Source organism: Equus asinus, unplaced genomic scaffold (assembly GCF_041296235.1).
Source record: "Equus asinus isolate D_3611 breed Donkey unplaced genomic scaffold, EquAss-T2T_v2 contig_3, whole genome shotgun sequence".
Classification (NCBI taxonomy): Eukaryota; Metazoa; Chordata; class Mammalia; order Perissodactyla; family Equidae; genus Equus; species Equus asinus.
Genome location: NW_027224960.1, coordinates 430,607 through 441,196, shown reverse-complemented (window position 1 = coordinate 441,196; position 10,590 = coordinate 430,607).

Here is a 10,590-nt window from a genome sequence, read left to right as displayed (position 1 = left end):
TTATGTTGCTTTTTCTAATAGAGTTGGATATTTCTCATAGAATTTCTTCACTTTTAAAAAATCTTAGTTCTCTCTCCTCTTCTACCTGCATCATTTCTAAGTTCTATTTTCAACGTCTCTAATTTTCCCTTCCACATGGTCTGCTCTATTTCCAGTGTTGTCTACTGTCTTTTTCATCTCATTTTTTGAGTTCTTCCACTCCAGAATTTCTGCTTGGTTCTTTTTTAGAATTTCAATCTCTTTGATGAAGTACTCCTTCTGTTTATTAATTTTATTTCTGAGTTCATTGAACTGTCTTTCTGAGTTTTCTTCTAGTTCACTGAGTTTCTTTATGACAGCTATTCAGAATTCTCTGTTGGTTAAATTACAATCTTCCATAACTTCAAGTTTGCTTTCTGGAGAATTGTCATTTTCTTTTTGTAATAACATGTCACCATAATTTTTCATGGTGCTTGAGGAGTTTTTCCTCTGCTGGTGCATTTGTAATAGTGAGTATCTTGCTTATTCAGGTAATGCTTTGTTCACTTTGATTCTGAGCTGCTTCTGGTTGTATTTGAGAACCGGTACTTTCACCCTCCACTGCCTCTGTTAGCAGTGTCCTTGGTGCCCTTGTTGTGCTGCTTGTGCCTCCGATGTTGCTGGTGGCTTGCTGCTGCTGGTGTCTTAGCAGTAGCAGGCATCACCACCAAGGTCCAGGCTGGCGTGTCCCTCTGCTGCTTCCAGTGTTACCTGGTTTGTGGGTTCTCCCCTGCAATGGGGGCAGGGAGAGAATGAGGCAGGAGCTGGGGACATGGGCACTTCTGCCACATCTGAAGTTGTTGGGTCCAGAGGTGCTACTGCCACAGGTGAGGGGCCAGGGTTCAGGCACTGCTCTAGCTGGAGGGGACTGGAGTCACAGGCTCCACTGCCATTTCTACCTGGCTCTTTGCAGATTCATGTGCCACTGTGACTAGGGGGGCTGGAGTCACTTGTGCTGCCTCTACTGCTGTTCCTGGGTTTTCTAGGGGTGCTGGCACCACCACTACTGGGGGTTCTGGGTTTGCAGGCATCATCGCCACTTCAAGTGGGCTGGGGTCACAGGTGCCACCACCAAGGGTAGGTCTATTTTCTAACTCAGTCCTCCTCTCCAAAGGAAACTATGTGTATTCTATGTATCTTTCCAGAAATTACATCAATACAAATTTATTGAGTGATTGAATAAGCAAAATTTTTAATTGAATGTTTACCATACCCCAAGAGTCTTTCTAAGTGCATGGAATAAGGAGTAAACAAAAACTATGTCTTTAACCTCATACAGGTGACACTCTAGTGGGAGGAGACAGATAATATATACACAAATAAATACATAGATATTATGTCTGAAAGTTATAATTTTTAAAAGAAAAAGAAGAGTAAAAAAACAGAAGTGGCAGACAAGAGAGTTGCTATTTTGTACTGAGTTCTGAGAAGGTGACATCTGAGTAGATACCAGAATTAAATGGAAGAAAAAAATTATGGCTATCTCAGGTAAGGGCCTAACAGGCAGAGAATAGCCAGTGCAAATCCTTTAATTAAGAGGGAGCCTGTCGGGCCAGCCCTGATGGCCTAGTGGTTAAAGTTCAGCATGCTCCACTTCAGCAGCCTGGGTTCGGTTCCTAGGTGTGGAACCACACCAGTCATCTGTCAGTGGCCATGTTTGGCGGTGGCTCATATAAAAAAAGAGGAAGATTGGCAACAGATGTTAGTTCAGGGTGAATCTTCCTCAGCAAAAAGAGAAGGAGACTGACTAGTATTCAAGAAAGTGCCAAGAGACCTGATGTGGCTGGAGTGGAGAGAACAAAAGGGAGAGTGGAGGTAAGGCCAGGGGGTAACAAGAGGCAGGGTTATGGTGAGGCTCGGGCGACAGTGAGACTGTGGGTTTATTCTGAGAAAAATTGGGATGGGTGGTCCTGGGCATCTTGAGAGAGGATTAACATGACCTAACTTTCATTGTTAAAGGATCATTCAAACTGGTGTGGTGAGAATAGACTGGCAGTGGGGGTGGGCAAAGATGGAAACATGGAGGTGAGTTCAGAGAGAGATGATGCTGTTTGAGATCAGATGGATAGCAGAAGTTGTGATAACTGGTCATATTCTGGAATATTCTCAAGGTAGCCACAACAGAATTCTCAGGTGCTTTGAAGGTGAACTTGGAGAGAAAGAAGTTAAGCAACAGGACTCCATCGTTTGTGGCCTGGGTAACCAGAAGGTTGGACTTGCCATCAATTAAGATGTAGAGAACTGTGGATTGAGCAGGGGAAAACTGTGGATTTGAGGGGAAGATCATGAATTTAGTATCAGACATTTTTAGTTCGCAGTATCTATTAGGTATCCAAGAAGGGAGAAATTAAGACCTGTTTGCTGATGTGACTGGTTTAATTGAACAGGGGAAATGATGATGCAAGAGAGAGAAGAGTATGCAGGAAGGGGTAGGATCCAGTGCACCGGTGGGGAGACTGTCAGAGTGGAAGACGGCTGTTCAACTTATTGCAAGCTAGAAGATGAGGGAAATGGGCACAGACAAGTGGGTGGGTAGACAGGCTGACAGGAGTCAGTGCAAAGTTTCTTCTGGCTGCTTCTACTTTCATAGTGAAATAGAAAGGAAAATCTTGTTGGAAGGAATTAGTGAATCCATTTTCACTCCCTTGCTTAAAATCTTCCATAGGCTTCCCTTCACCAATAGAATAACATACAAACATTTCATCATGGCCCACAAGGCCCCACAGGACCTGGCGCCATCTACCTCTCTCCACTGCCCAAAATGTTCCAGCTATGGGGGCCTTCTTCCTTCAGTGCCTCAGACACATGGCAAACTTACAAGCTTGGGTTCTTTGACTTACTTGTCCCTCTGTCTGGTAAGCCCTCTCTCCCACCTGCTAAGTTTGGCTAATTCTTATCATATAGGTCTCACCTCAAAGGTCCCCTCCCTCAGCCTTTCTTGAATACCCCATCTAAAGTGGCCTCTCTTCTCATCATGTTATTTTACTTACATGTTTATTCTGTATTGTCTGCTTCTTCCCACAAGAATGTGTTTCATAAGAAACTATCACCCTCACCCCACCTCCACCTTATCACTCTCTCTCTCCTCTGATCTGGCTTTTCCTCTTCTCACCACCACCTGATAGAGACAGAGATAGAGATAGGACTAGAGAGAGAGATTTGTGCACTATCCATCGCCCTCAGAGAATCATAGTTCTATGAGAGCAGGTGTTTTCTATTCTATTGACCAAGTGCCTCCTGAGCCTAAAATCACATCTGGCACATAGTACGTGCTCATTAAATATTTCTTGATGAACATAATTGGAAAATTAAGTGAAAAAACATATGTAGAGCATATAACAGAGTGCCTGGCACATAGTAAATCTTCAGTAAACGTGAGTGGCTACAATGACAACATAGACAACCATGTCAACAACCATGAGCACAGTTGTGGAAGGCTGATCCTCCTCTGTGCTCTTGAACAGATTCCTTTCGGGTCATCAGAGACTTTCTTTCATTAACTGCACATCCCTTCCTCCTCTTCTCAGGCTGCTTCCTTTCAGCTAAGTATGTGCAAAGTTTTCCCACTATTTTTAAAAAACCAGTTAAAACACACTTTTTTTAACCTTATATTCTATTAGACATAGCCAAATATTTTCACAGTTTAGCAACTAAAATTGTAGTCCATACTAGCTCACAGTTTGTTAACCAAAACACTTCTTGAACAAGCAAACTCGTTTATATTTATTGTTTTTTTCTATTAACTAGTTTCTTTAAGTTGAATGAAACTACTTAATATTTGCATAGTTAAAATATTAATCATTATAAAATAGTATACTGTAGTCCCTCCTTATCTGCAGGGGACACATTCCAATACCTCCAGTGGATGCCTGAAATCACGGATGGTACCAAACCCTAAATATACTATGATTTTTCCCATACATACATACCTATGATAAAGTTTAATTTACAAGTTAGGCACAGTAAGAAATTAACAACAATAATTAATAATAAAATAGAATAATGATAACAACATATTGTAATGAAAGTTACTATTGACCTTAGCAACCTCAGCATATGACTTTTTTTCTTATTAAGTAAAGAACTTTCACCTTTCCACTTAAAGGAAACAATTTATGGCTTCTCTTTGGCATTTCCAAATTGCCAGCATCATTACTCTTGCACTTTTTTGCTATTATTAAGCAAAATAAGGGTTACTTGAACACAAGCACTGCAATACTGACAGCTGATCTGATAACCAAGATTGCTAATGTGACTAGTGGGCAGGTGGTGGGTACAGTGTGGACCCGCTAGACAAAGGGATGGCTCATTTTCGGGGGGAGGGACAGAGCAGGATGGCGTGAGATTTCATCACAACACTCAGCATGGCATACAATTTAAGACTCATTAATTGTTTATTTCTGGAATTTTCCATTTAATATTTTCAGATCGTGAGAGACCTTAAGTAACTGAAATCACAGACAGCAAAACCACGGATAAGGGGAGACTGCTATACAATAAAAGATTGATCCATTATCAAACTCTCCAAAGTAACTAGGCATATTATGTGTATCTTTCCAGAAATCATGTATGCTTATCAAGACATATAAATGTCCTTTGAAAATATCAAATACGACCCTACCGTGCATACAATTCTGCACCTTGGGTTTCTTTCAGCTAATAAAACATCTGGGATGCTTTTCTAAAGTACACATAGGAGCTATATCACTCTTTTTACTGGCTACGTAGTGTTTCATTGTATTGATAAAATGTTGACAAATAAAAATGGCAAGCAATAGGATATATTGGAGTAAACGAGGAAGCCGTTTGGTATAAACCTAATTCGGCCTGACTTTGTTTTTTCCAAAAGGGCCTGACTGTGGCTGTTGAGCACGCATTGTATATCTGCTTGGAAGTCCCTTCACAGCTACATGGCTGCTGAGTTCAGCCAGTATATGATTTCGTGACAGAGGAGAGGCAGGCTGGGTGAAGGCCGTGAAGTGCAATGTGTGTAAAGGAGCGTACCAGGATGATCCTAAACAGCTACGGGTCAGAGCGTTTCTGCACACTGTGCTTTCCTTGAATGGATGTTATAGGTATTCACTCCCACCTCTGGTGAAATGTTTAAAAGCTCTCCTAGTAAAGTGTCCCTTCCAGCTCCTGGCAAGCTGAGCTCAGCAATAGTTTTCATTCATCACATGTCCTTGAGCCTGGGTGTAAACTGCTTGGCACTGAATTAAAAGTCACTTATCAAGAAAATCCTAAAGAGCCACAAGCAGGAGAGTTCCTTGACCATGTGACCTCATAGAATGAATATACAGATAATCTGTCTCAGCTGTAGTGAATGGTTTTAAACCTCTCCTTGGGAGTAGACTTTTCACAGCTACAGAAAGCTGAGTTCACCAGGAGCGTGCTTTCATGACAGAGGAGAGGGAGCCTGAGTGAAGCCCCTGTCCTTCCATGTGTGAGAAGGCACTTAACCAGGTGATCCAAAAAAGCTACAGGCCAGAGATTTTCTGCACAGTGTCCTTTCCTTGAATGGATATGATAGCTATTCTCTCCCAGCTGTAGTGAAACTTTTGATAGCTCTCCTAGGAACATGTCAATCCCAGCTCCTGGCAAGCTGAGCTTCTCAACAGTTTTCCTTCACTACATACAAGTGACAGCCTGTGCGTAGACTGAACTGCAATGTGTTAGAAGTCACTTTTCAATAGATGTTAAGAAGCCACAAGCAGGAGATTTTCTCCACCATGTACCCTCATTGAATGAACAGACAGTTCATCTGTCCCAGGGGCAGTGAGTGCTTTTAAATCTCTCCTTGGAAGAAGTCCCCTCACAGCTACAGGCAACTGAGATCAGCAGGGAGATGCTTCCATGACATGGGAGAGCCTGAGTGAAAGCGGTGAACTGCACTGTGTGAGCCTTACCTAGGCGATCTGAAGCAGCTAGAAGCCATGGCGATTCTGCAGAGTGCACTTTCCTCTAATGGAGCTTATAGATATTCTCTCCCAGCTGTAGAGAAATGGTTAAAAACTCTCCTGGGAGCGCCAACCCCGCGGCCGAGTGGTTAAGTTCACGTGCTCTGCTACGGTGGCCCAGGGTTTTGTTGGTTCGGATCCTGGACGCAGACATGGCACTGCTAATCAGGCCACATTGAGGCGGCGTCCCATGTGCCACAACTAGAAGGACCCACAACTAAAACATACAGCTATTTACTGGGAGGATTTGGGGAGAAAAAGCAGAAGAAAAAGAAAAGATTGGCAACTGACAAATAAAAATGGCAAGCAATAGGATATATTGGAGTATATGAGCAAGCCATTTGGTATAAACCTAATTCGGCCTGACCTTGTTTTTTCCAAAAGGGCCTGACTGTGGCTGTTGAGCACGCATTGCATATCTGCTTAGACATTTCCTGTGGCAAGAACAAAGGCCCTTGAGATAAAGGTGCAACTTCCCCCCACATTGGCATTTCCTTAGGGATAAGCATCTTTCCTTAGGCTAGGAACTGATTGCTGCACTCACCTTGGACCACCAGCTCACCTGTGACAACCCAGCTACAGACAACAGACTGTCACCCTGCTGCGTTCACTGAGACAGCAGACCTACCTGCTGTTTCCATCAATCGCTGTGCGGACAGAGCAGTCTCGCGACTACTGTAAAAGGGACATTTCAATCCTATGTGAAACATCCTCTCTGGGGGTATATAACCACTCTGGGCACCCCACTTCTTTGGTGCCCTTTCTTCCTTCGGGAAGAAAGGCCCCGGGCCATGGTCCTCAGATTTCAGCTCAGAATACACTGTGTCAAATTTTTACTTATAGATTGGTTATGGATTATTTTTGTCAACACAACAGCTGTTAGCTCAGGTGCCAATCTTTAAAAAGAAAAAGCTCTCCTGGGAAATTTCACTTCCTGCTCCTGGCAGGCTGAGTTCAGCAATAGTCTTTCTTCCTCACATAAAAATGAGAGCCTGTGTGTAAACTTGAACAGGAACTTATCAAAAGTCACTATGAGATCATCCTAAAGAACTATAAGCAGGAGTTTTTTCTCAGCACTGTACTGGATGTTACAGATAATGTGTCCCAGCTGTAGTGGCAATTTTAAAAGAAAATTTTAAATCTCTTCTAGAAACAAAACCTTTAACACCTACCAGGAATCAGAGTTCAGCAGGAACATTCTTCTCTTTTTTTTATTTTTTATTTATTTATTTATTTTATTGTGGTAACAGTGGTTTATAGCATCATACATATTTCAGGTGTACGTTGTTATATATTTTTATTTCTGTGTAGATTACATCATGTTCACCACCCAAAGAGTAATTACAATTCATCACCACACACATGTGTCTAATGACCCCACTTGCCTTTCTCCTTCCCCACTTTCCCTCTGGTAACCACCAATCCAATCTCTGTCTCTATGCTTTTGTCTGTCGTTTTTTAAAATCTTGTACTTATAAGTGAGATCACATGGTATTTGAATTTCTCCCTCTGATATTTCACTCAGCATAATGCCCTCAAGGTCCATCCATGTTGTCACAAATGGCCGGACTTCATCATTTCTTATGGCTGAGTAGTATTCCATTCTGTATATATACCACCTCTTCTTTATCCATTCGTCCCTTGATGGGCAACTAGGTTTCTTCCAAATCTTGTCTGTTGTGTATAATTCTGTGATGAACGTAGGGGTGTGTGTATCTTTATGCCTTTGTATTTTCAAGTTTTTGGATAAATATCCAGCAGTGGAATAGCTGGATCATATAGTAGATATAGTTTTAATTTTTTGAGGCATCTCCATACTGTTTTCCATAGTGGCTGCACCAGTTTGCACTCCCACCAGCAGTGTATGAGGGTCCCCTTCTCTCCATATCTTCTTCAACACTTGTTTCCTGTCTTGTTAATTATAGCCATTCTGACAGGAGTAAGGTGATATCTTGTAGTTTTGATTTGCATTTCCCTGATAGCTAATGATATTGAACATCTTTTCATGTGCCTGTTGCCCATCTGTATATTTTCTTTGGAGAAATGTCTGTTCAGATCTTTTGCCCAGTTTTTAATTGGGTTGATAGTTTTTTTGTTGTTCAGATGTACAAATTCTTTATATTTTTTGGATATTAACCCCTTATCAGATATATGGTTTGCAAATATCTTCTCCCAGTTGTTAGGTTGTCTTTTTGTTTGGTGATGGTCTTCTTTGCTTTGCAGAAGCTTTTTAGTTTGATGTAGTCCCATTTGTTCATTTTTTCTATTGTTTCCCTTGCCTGATCATGCATGATACTTGAAAATATGCTTCTAAGACCCATGTTGAAGAGCATACTGACTGTTTTTTTCCAGAATTTTAATATTTCCAGGTCTTATGTTCAAGTCTTTAGTCCATTTTGAGTTGATTTCTGTGTATGGTTTAAGATAGTGGTCTAGTTTCATTCTTTTGCATGTTTTCCCAACATCGTTTATTAGACTTTCCTTTCTCCATTGTAGGTTCTTGTCTCCCTTGTTGAAAATTAGCTGATATAATCCATAGATGTCTGGGTATATTTATGATCTCCTGATTCTGTTCCATTGATCTGTGTGTCTGTTTGTGCCAGTACCACGCTGTTTTGGTTACTAGAGCTTTGGAGTATACTTTGAAATCAGGGAGTGTGATATTTCCAGCTTCGTTCTTTTTTTTCTCAGGATTCCAATTGCTTTGGGGTCTTTTGTTGTTCCATATAACTTTTAGGATTCTTTGATCTATTTCTATGAAAAATGTTGCTGGAACTTTGATAGGGATTGTATTGAATCAGTAGATTGCTTTAGGAAGTATGGACATTTTAACTATATTAATTCTTCCAATTCAAGAGCATGGAATATCTTTCCGTTTCTTTGTGTCTTCTTCAACTTCTTTCAACAATGTTTTCTAGTTTTCAGTGTACAGATCATTCCCCTTTTTCTTAAATTTGTTCCTAGATATTTAATTCTTCTTGTCATAATTGTAAATGGGATTATATTCTTAATTTCTCTTTCTGCTACTTTATGGTTAGTGTATAGAATTGCAACCGATTTTTCTTTGTTGATTTTATATCCTGTAAATTATATTCATTTATTATTTCTGAAAGTTTTTTAGTGAGTGCTTTAGGGTTTTCTATATATAAAATCATGTCACCAACAAATAGTGACAGTTTTACTTCTTCCTTTCCAATGTGGATCCCTTTGATTTCTTTTTCTTGCCTGATTGCCTTAGGTAAGTCTTCCAATATGATGTTAAGTAAGAGGGTGAAAGTGGACATCCTTGTCTGGTTCCTGTTCTTAGAGGGATAGATTTCAGCTTTTCTCTATTGAGAATGATATTAGCTGTGGGCTGGTCATACATGGCCTTTATTATATTGAAGTAGTTTCCTTTTATACCCATTTTATTCAAAGTTTTTATCATAAATGGATGTTGTAACTTGTCAAATGCATTCTCTGCGTCTATTGAGATGATCACATGATTTTTATTCATTTTGTTAAGCGTGGTGTATCACATTGACTTGCACATGTTGAACCATCCCTGCATCCCTGGACTAAATCCCACTTGATCATGGTGTATGATCTTTTTAATGTATTGCTGTATTTGATTTGCTAGTATTTTGTTGAGGATTTTTGCATCGATGCTCATCAGTGATAGTGTCCTGTAATTTTCTTTTTTTGTGTTGTCCTTGTCTGGTTTTGGTATCAGGGTGATGTTGGCTTCTTAGAATGAGTTGAGAAGGTTCCCCTCCTCTTCAATTTTTGGAAGAGTTTGAGAAGGATAGGTATTAGTTCTTCTTTAAATGTTTGGTAGAATTCACCAGGAAAGCCATGGAGTCCTTGACCTTTATTTCCTGGGAGGTTTTTCTTTTCTTTTTTTTTTTTTTGAGGCAGATCAGCCCTGAGCTAACTACTGCCAATTCTCCTCTTGTCGCTGAGGAAGACTGGCTCTGAGCTAACATCCATGCCCATCTTCCTCTACTTTATACATGGGACGCCTACCACAGCATGGCTTTTAGCTAAGTGGTGCCATGTCCGCACCTGGGATCTGAACTGGTGAGCCCTGGGCCGCTGAGAAGCGGAACGTGCACACTTAACCACTGCACCACCGGGCCGGCCCCATGGCAGGTTTTTGATTAATCTTTCAATCTCCTTACTAGTGATTTGTCTACTTAAATTCTCTGTTTCTTATCGATTCAGTTTTGGAGGGTTATATGATTCTAAGAATTTGTCCATTTCTTCTACTTTATCCGATTTATTGACATATAGGTTTTCATAGTATTCTCTTATAATCTTTTGTATTTCTCAGGTGTCCATTGAAATTTCTCCTCTAGATTTCTGATTTTATTTATTTGAGCCTTCTCTGTATTTTTCTTGGTGAGTCTAGCTAAGGTTTGTCAATTTTGTTTATCTTTTCAAAGAACCGGCTCCTGGTTTCATTGATATTTTTTAGTCTCCATTTCGTTTATTTCTGCTCTGATTTTTATTATTTCCTTCCTTCTACTGATTTAGGATATTTTTGTTCTTCTTTTCCAGATCCTTTAGGTGCACTGTTAGATTGCTTATTTTATATTTTTCTTGTTTGTTGAGTTTCACCTGTATTGCTATAAAC